Here is a 9,066-nt window from a genome sequence, read left to right on the forward strand (position 1 = left end):
AGGTATACAGCTTGTTGGATCAAAAACCAAAACTCCGTTCGGTGTGTACAGTACCATTAGAAGCTGTAACTTTCTTTATCTTAATGGGGATCTAATTTTATTTTTATTTTTGGGTGGAAATGGGAGGCGCGCTTGACGAAAAATATCAATGACGGTTTACGATTTTGCAATCTTTTCGTACCATTACCTGTGCTTTCCTTTCCCAATACTCATCGGATAATGGAAAACGAGAAAAGGATGAGTTCAGCAGGATCTGAGACCCAGATGACCTCGACCCAAGTCTCCAACGAGGAGGCCAACCTCTTCGCCATGCAGCTGGCGATCGCGCCCACTCTCCCCATGGTCCTCAAGGCCACCATCGAGCTCGACCTCCTCGAGATTGTGGCCAATGCCGGGCTGGGCCGGGTGCTTGCCTTTCCCCGAGCGAAGTCGCGACCCAACTCCCGACCCCGAAACCCTGACACCCCCGTCATGCTCGGCCGGATCTTCCGGCTGCTGGCCAGCTAATCCGTGCTAACTTGCACCCGTCGCGACCTCCCCGGCAGCGAGGTCGAACGGCTCTCCGGTTTGGCTCCCCGTGTGCAGGTTCTTGGTCAAGGACGCGGATGGCGTTTCCATTGCCGCACTCAACCCGACCATCCAGGACAAGGTCTTCATGGAAAGCTGGTATCCGTTTTTCTAAAACCTTTACGTTCTTTTGCTGTTTTTTTTTTTTTATTTCTTTGGGATTGTTATCATGATTTTTCTTCCTCAAAAGCCAGAGACATCACCATCAATTTCACGCAACAAAGGACATGTTAAACTGTAACTACATCAATGTTAAGTTCTTTACCGCTCCTTAACACTAGATCTTACTCGAAAACGTTTTGTTCTTATAACCACTTCTTTGAAGAATTGTTATTTTTCATTTCAAGATTAGCTTTACTAATTACCAAAAATGAAGTTGTAGCTTGTGTCCTTTCTACCGTGCGATCTCCTCCTCACTAGGAGTGAGCAAGACGGACCAATCAAATCTAACCGAACTGATCGGTTCGGCCTAATTTTCGATTTCATTAAATTGAAATCGCTGATTTTCGATCTAGTTCTTGATTTTAGGAGAGAATCGGACAGCCCGGACCGATTATATCTTATCTATTTTTTTATTTCTTAAATGTGAACATAATAATTCATCGATTATTGTTTCATTTCTTAAATGCAAACCTAAATTTAATCAATATATTAAAATTAAAGTCCGTATTACTCACCTTACTAATAATCCATCGATTTCATTAGAACAACCGGGATTTCATCACCCAATGAATTCTCAATCGAGCTAAGTTGTCTATAACCCAAAAGTAGGATAAGTTACTTTTTATTGGGCGGAGGTTGGATCCTCGTTTGATTCAATTACTTTCTTATGATGAGGTCTGAAAGCGTATCAGGATTGGGCCAATGGCCACACCTTAAGACAATGCAAAAAAATATGATGTCGATTTGTCCACTTTGTCTCCCACCATTGGGACTTGACCTTACAAGGATCGGGTGGTGGTACTAGGTAGATAAGTTGGTTATCAGAAATTGGGCGAAGCACAAATCTACTCAGTGGAGCATCAAAGCTTCTTCTTGTGACTGTAGGTGTGGGAGGCTACTCTACCCGCCTACCCAGCTGTCGCCAACCTAAGTTGATCGAGGGTCTATCTTCCCCTGCCAGAGGCCCCTTAAGTTCCTTCTAAATATTTTTCTTCCTTGAAAAGAGGGAATATAGAGAAAACTTATAGGGGAATTCCTTCCCCTATCTCCCCTTTAGCCTTTTAAGGACATGCTCAGGTCCATCACTATCAGGCTGAGCAACTATAGCTATTAAAATATATCATAAACTCATTTCTTAACTAATATTTAATAGATTGAGTTGTTAAATGATTTAGTTATATTCAGTTAATGGGTTTAGAACAGTAAGGCATAAAATAATATGTGTGTTAAATGAATTCACAACTTACTTAAATCTAGCCCACCCCTATGACTCTCCTCACACTTTCTTGCTCTCGCTTGATCTCGCGCTTACTTACTCCGCGCTCTCACCTCAATTGGCGTATGAGCTTAAATATGAAAATTTTTTACCAATATGGGTCTGTCGCGACCTAAAATTAGGCTAACGGATTATCGTGTCAATTGAATCAACTAACCTAATTTGGACCCTCCCAAGTCCTATCGAATCGCAACTTAGGTTTATTCATGAAAATATATTCAATTGAAGCCGTCACTAATCATTTTACGGAAGGTTGATTAGAAACCTTAATAAAATAGAGGGAGAACTATTTTATTTCTGCGCACCTGAGAAAAATGGATTCGGGGACTTGGTTACATTAATTGGAAAAATTAATGCCCTTTCGGTACCAATTTCATGAAAAATCCCTTTTTGATTAATCAATGTGATTTGAATGATTTTGATTTTGATTTTTTTTTTGAAAAAAAAAAGTGTAATATGAGACCATATATTATGCGTCTAGAGGATGATTTTTTTGGTATTTTCGACAATAAAAGAAAACATTCAAAAGCATTCAAAAATCTGAACAAAAATAAACAAAAATGCCCATAATATACCTTTAATTTTCGATTTTCTCGAAAATCCTCTCATTTCCAAAGATCCGGGCTAGAGCGAGATTTCATCCGCTACATCCTCGAGGATTCGAACCAGTATGCGGATACGCGTATAGAAAAACAACATCCCTTTTGCCGAATGGCAGAACACGAACTTCTATACTAAATCACCATCCCATTCCACGAGATCGTGGCTAAGGCGTGTAATTTATTTTTCCGACGGGTCTAGGCACATAGGGAGCATATATTATGGGCATGTTTGTTTAAAGATGTGCAAATTTTATAACAAATCAAAACAAACAAGCATGACAAAAATAAAATGAAAATGAAAATCAATTGAGCTTGAAATTTCGAAAATTAAAAGAGGGGTGGCCGAAATTATGAGATTGGGGATCCACCTTTCCTCATCCAAAAATTCAATCCATTTTTGATTTGAGAAATTATCTTTGAGATTTGAAAATTTAATTTTAGATAATCCTCATAAAAAAAATAGATAGACATTCAATCCAACCAAACCTTATCTCTAATCAAATGTGTTCAGAAAATTCCCCGGAGATAAGATAAGATAACGACATACAACATCCAAATCATTCGCATGTGTTAAAGATAACGACTAGCTAAAAAAATGTATCCATGAGTCAAAAATTATCTAACTTAGCCAAATCAGATAAAATTTCAATTTAGTCGAATCTTTATTCACACCAGGAGATAATATCGAACAATCACAAATTCCTATCAATAACATAAAGCCATGATCGAACACCCAATAGATAAGTTCCAGTCGACCAACCAACATGGGAATTTCAAGCAAGGACTTCCAACGTATGACATTCGGCCATGATAGAATTTATTACCAAAATTTGATTTTTTTTAATTCAACAAAAAGAAAAAATCTGATCTTTTCCCAATCCAATTTAGATCACAACAATGACGAACAATTTTATTCGAGAAAAGATATTTCCTAATTGATGTCAAGCAATTTTCAAGAACATCACGAAAATTCAGCCTATCTTATGAACGAATTATCTTCTCAAACAAATCAGATTTTCATCCTACCATTGGTAATTTTCGGTTTTGAGCAAAACTAGATTGAAAAGGGTTCAACTTTCGTCTTTAATTGCAATTCAAGTATGTTCGTCAAAGTGTTAGAACATATATGCAAGTTTCCAAATAAACAAGCATAAATTGCAATCGAAGGTTAAGAAAAATTACCTTTTCCCAAGCTAAAATTCTGCACACGTACAAGCTGTATATCTGCCTGAAACAGTCCCCTTTTGATTCGAATCGGGCTCCGAAATCGTCAAAATTCTAACACAATATGAGGTACTTTGTGAGGTCTCGAGAATCAAAATAAAAGGAAGCTCTTTTACCACTAAAGAGGGCTGATTTGCATCCAAACAGAAAGTTGGAACAGGAAGCAGCTTGGATGGACGGTGGAGGACTCAGGTGGCTTCGGATGAGTTTGAACAAACTCACGAACTGGGCACAGCACAAAGGTTGAATGGGGGTGATCGTGCGAGCTTCAAACGGCAGCCTTAATGCATGAATTTGATGAGCGAATGCACCAAGATTCAGCCCTTGCTCTATACGTGTCGAAATTTTTCAGGGTTTGTCCAGCCTCTTTGCGTTAACGTGAAGAGCTTATTATATAGAGCTTGGTCCTTGAAGTCCTAGAAGGAGTAGGACTTCCTAGTGACCATTGGATCGACAATCTAAAACCGAATAGGATTAATTTGCAGCCATTAGATTTCGAGTTTCCACATTTGATGAAACTCTACCTAGATAGGAATCCTACGTTACTAAAACTCTTTAACCAAATCTGCAATTTTGAAGAGTTCTAATTCCACTAGGACAATGAGAAGTTCGGCCATGAGGAGTTTGGTGAATTGATGGCCGTAAATGGCCTTTCCTAATGGGCTTAAAAATGTAATTCTGGTCTTAAATTAATTAAATGAATAATTAAGTAAAACCTCACACAGGTTGATCAAGGTCTGAACTTATAGAATTCGGCACATTCCCCATCATAAGCCCATGAGCTTGTCTTGCTTTTTTCATGCCCAAATTAAGGCTTTTTAAATAATGGACATTAAGTTGAAAACCTTAATTAAATAATAGAGCTTAAATGGACTGAATTAGGCTCAAAACTAGGTCCTCTTGATTTAAACAAATTTGGCACACCCCTAGATCTAACACTTCACACTGATCTTGGTTCATCTCTCTGTCAAAATTAAGCTCGGTTGATTCACCTCTGACCTTAAATGCAATGACTGACAGAAAATAAATATGCAATGCATGAAAAGTTATTTTTGGTGAGAACTATGACTAGTTCTTATTTTATGCTTGAAATGAATGATTTAAGAAAAATCAAAATTTAGGTGTTAACGGGGTCAGGTCGGGTACGGATCTTTACATTTGTATTACATGAAAATGTGTCAATTTGGGTCTGTTTATTTTTGCCCGATTGACCCACCCGTTTGACAAATCTAAAGAACTTTAAGCTTCAGTATCCGACTCGGTTCGATGATTGATAGGACCCTGTACCCCCATCAACCATTCCGGGTGCTTGCTTTAGCAAACATTTCGTGTTCTATTTGATAATTTTTGCCTGAAAATTGAGGGGTTGCTCTTGCTTGGTATATATTCGACATATCACATGAGGTGGGCACAATTAGTTTTCCTCCATGTTTTGGTAAATTTACACAATAAATTCTTAGGATCTGAGTATATAATGACCAACATTGCGTTAACCACTGTAATTGAACGTGAGTATATATCAGAAGGAAAATATTTATCAGCTAAGCGAATGGCTAATATCCTGTCAAGACTTGACAAACATGTAGATGGTGGGATGATATTAATTATGGCAACTAAGGTAATTTGTTTTCAGTCATCCTCAGAGAAACTGACGTAACTGGTGATTGGAGTCCCACGTTTGAATCATCCCAAATATCCTCCAATGTTTCGCAGCTCGAGAACATATCATAAAAGAATTTTCCCAGATTATTGAATTGGACTGTTTGCTTTTGAACTCGCAGGTACTACTTAAAAGATGCAATTCTCGAAAGAGGAATCCCGTTCAACAAGGCGTACAGGATGACTGTGTTCGAGTATCACCGCACATATCCGTGATTCAACAAGATCTTCAGCCGGGGATTGTCAGATCACTCCATCATTACCATGAAGAAGATACTCGAAATGTACGACGGCTTCGAGGGCCTCAAGACGGTGGTCGATGTCGAAGGTGGCACCGGGGCTGTGCTTAGCACCATCGTCACCAAATACCCATCGATTAAGAACGTCAAATTTGACTTGCCTCACGTGATTGAAGACGCTCCATCCTATCCCGGTATATGATTTTTTTTCACTTTCTTGCTCTTCGAGATTAGCGTCCATTCCTAGTTATTTGAGAGCAACGCAAGATCTAGGAACATTTTCGCATCTCACATTCAACCGTTGCCAATTAACTTATATGAAGCACCTTCCAGACAATAACACCGAAAAAATCTAATGTCGAGATCAATGTAGGTGTCGAGCATGTTGGAGGCGACGTGTTCTTGAGCGTTTCAAAGGGAGAAGCCATTTTCATGAAGGTCGGAACGATGTCTCTATTCCTGTTCTTGAAGATGAAATTCTCTTCAGGAAGTACTAGGACAAGGCTTGTTGTTTCCCTTGTTTCATTTTTGTCTCTTGGCGAGGCCAAAAGGTAGTTACTAGTCAGAGAAAGCACAAGATTGATTCATGAAAAACACGTTACTTTCTTGCAGCGTATATGCCACGATTGGGAACGATAAGCATTGCGCGAAGCTCCTCAAGAACTGCTATGCTTCGCCTCCAGAGAACAGGAAGGTGATAGCTGCAGAGTACATACTCCCCGTCCGCCCGGACTCGAGCCTAGCGACCAAGGGAGTGATCCAAATGGACTGCCTCATGTTGGCCCTCAACCTGAGCGGGAAAGAGAGGATGGAGGAGGAGTTCGAGGTGCTGGCCAAAGGAGGGGGGGATTTCATGGCTTGCGAGTCATGTGCAGTGCGTTCAACACTTACATCATGGAGTTCTTGAAGACGGCTAGAATTGCTCTTCTCGGTGGTGATGATGTTCATGGTTCTCGGTTTTGAAAGGTGGCAAACGAGCCCTCCTTTCGTACTTTGGCTATTGATTCGGTGTGCTACAGTGCGTCTTGGAGAGTGTTGCGCGTTTAAAATCCTTCGATTAAACCCAAACGGGTTCTTGGGCTTTGGTGCAAATATGGTTGGGGCCCAAAAGGATTATCGACGCGGGGATCTTTTATCGAACTTAATCCGTTCGTTTTCCAATAAGAAGTTCCGGGCCAGTTTTGGACAGAGAGTGTCAAATGCGAAAGATACTTATATTTACGCTTAAGGCGTGATACAGACTTTTGGTAATTCGACAACCCACTTGTTCAACGATGAGATAAACTTTGACGTACTAAAACTCAAGGTGCGACTCCAGAATTTAATCGACGAGGCTGAATCAGATTTGAGGACACAATGTCGGAATTTAATCGACGATACTGGACGGTGGATGTATGACACAATATCGGAATTTAATCGACGGTATTGGACAGGGTGAGTGATGAGTACAACATCGGAATTGAATCGACGATGCTGGACTTAATGAGCGGGCGCCAGAATTTAATCAATGACACCTATCTCTAGGTATGACCCTCACCGGAATTTAATCGACGATGGGAATCGAAAGCTACGAGTTAAACTAAAGACTAGGTAAAAGAGTAAAGATTTGTTTGTTGAGTTGTTCGGGGGCTTGCTCGTTGAATGACCCGCGATATTTATAGAGAGCTTCTTAGTAACTGCCTCCGGTTCTCTACTCCTACACGTTCTTCCACTCTTCGACGGTTTTCATCGATGATTCCTGGATTTGCGCACCACTTCTTTTTCCACCTTTTGAGATTACCGCCTTTTTGTGTAACCGCTTTGGTCATGGTTTCTTCGCGCGTCTTTTCCCTCTGCTTTTGGGAACTGCTGCCTCTAACGCATGGCATCCTCTTGATCCATCAGAGCTCGATTTCAGTACGCTCAGCTGTAGGTAATCATACCTTCCTCACGTACCTGTTACATGACAGCCTAGGCGATTCTAGGTGTCAACATTATGCCCCCTTTTAAAAAGAGGGTCAATCAAAGATTTATCTCTTTTAAAAGATATCCTTCAATTTGAGCGTAATTGGCTGCATCCTCATGATTACACCTTTTCAATCTCTATTCTCAAAGCGCGGTCGTTTCGGATTTCTCGTTCTGTTTGTTTTCGCACATCATCTTGGCCTTTGATTCAAACCACTTTTACACTTGTGTAAAAGTTTTTTGTCGTCGTCTTCCCGCTTTCGTATTTCTCAAAAATCCTAAACCCTTTTGGGCTTTGTTTCGATCCTTTCCATGGTGACTCAAACCTTCGAACTCACGCCCGGCAGCTTATTGGTCGCTTCGACAAGCTAATCAATAGTGAAGACACTAACAGCTACTTTCTCAAGTTGTTGAACACCGCCGGAGAACACACTGGATTTATTTTGGGCCCTAGCCTTCGAAATCATAACCGCGTTCCAGCATTTCTTCAGCTTTGCTTCCCAACGAGGAAGAACGAGAAGCTTCCCATTCGGGCTACGTCTCTGAGGGATATATGGTCGTCCCCATCTCCTCGATTTAGAAGTTTTCTCTCGTATGACAACAAGTTCTACTCCTGGTTTTAACGCCTGCGGAATGACCTACCAACCGTTTCTTCTTGGGCAACTTCGGAAATAACAACGGCGCTTGAGGTCGGCATGTTGGCACATGATTTGAATAGAGGACTACTAGGCTCTATTGTGAGTTTTTGATCGCCATCGACCAACTGCTTCTTCTTCCCATGGGGTCCCATGTCGGTCACCCTTTTGGATATGTTCGCGATAGCTAGCCTTACTCCCCATGGAACTCCTACTATTAACCTCGAAACCTTCGACGATCGCCCTATTTCCGAAGACGCACTTGCTTATGGGAAGTTCCCGGATGCCCTCTCCAAAACTTCTGGCCCAGTAACTCTTGTCGAGCGGATGACTTTTCTCCTCTTTTGGCTATTGAAGTACGTATTCTTTAGTCCAACACTCAAGCTTTCCAAAGACTATGGCTTCCAATCTAGCTCGGGGAAGAAACATTACTCTTGGGCCTTTGGTTTTAGCAATCATGTACCGTAGCATTACCCATGCTTCATCATTGATGGTGTCTAAGGACGAAGGTGTGTTATCCGGTTCGCTTTGGATTTTGCAAGCTTGGACGGCGTTCTATTTTCCTTTCTTGTTCGAGAGTGTACCCTGTCATCGGGAAAGTGGACCACCTCTTTCCTTTGGCGCACGGTTGCTTATGGCTGCCCAATTAAAGGTTCCCGCTGGCACTTCATCTCTGTATTTCTACTTCCAGCAGATCTTATCATTCGATGTGGCGATGGTAGACATGTTCCCTTATTCTTACGCCAACTTCGATTCCA

The 9,066-nt window shown here is 41.0% G+C and overlaps 1 pseudogene; it reads left to right on the plus strand.

The window, feature by feature from the left end:
* Positions 1-237: 237 nt before the first annotated feature.
* On the plus strand, positions 238-6,711 carry LOC115730124 (annotated as a pseudogene).
* The last annotated feature ends 2,355 nt before the right edge of the window (positions 6,712-9,066 follow it).

This window comes from Rhodamnia argentea, chromosome 10 (genome assembly GCF_020921035.1).
Source record: "Rhodamnia argentea isolate NSW1041297 chromosome 10, ASM2092103v1, whole genome shotgun sequence".
NCBI classification, from domain to species: domain Eukaryota; kingdom Viridiplantae; phylum Streptophyta; class Magnoliopsida; order Myrtales; family Myrtaceae; genus Rhodamnia; species Rhodamnia argentea.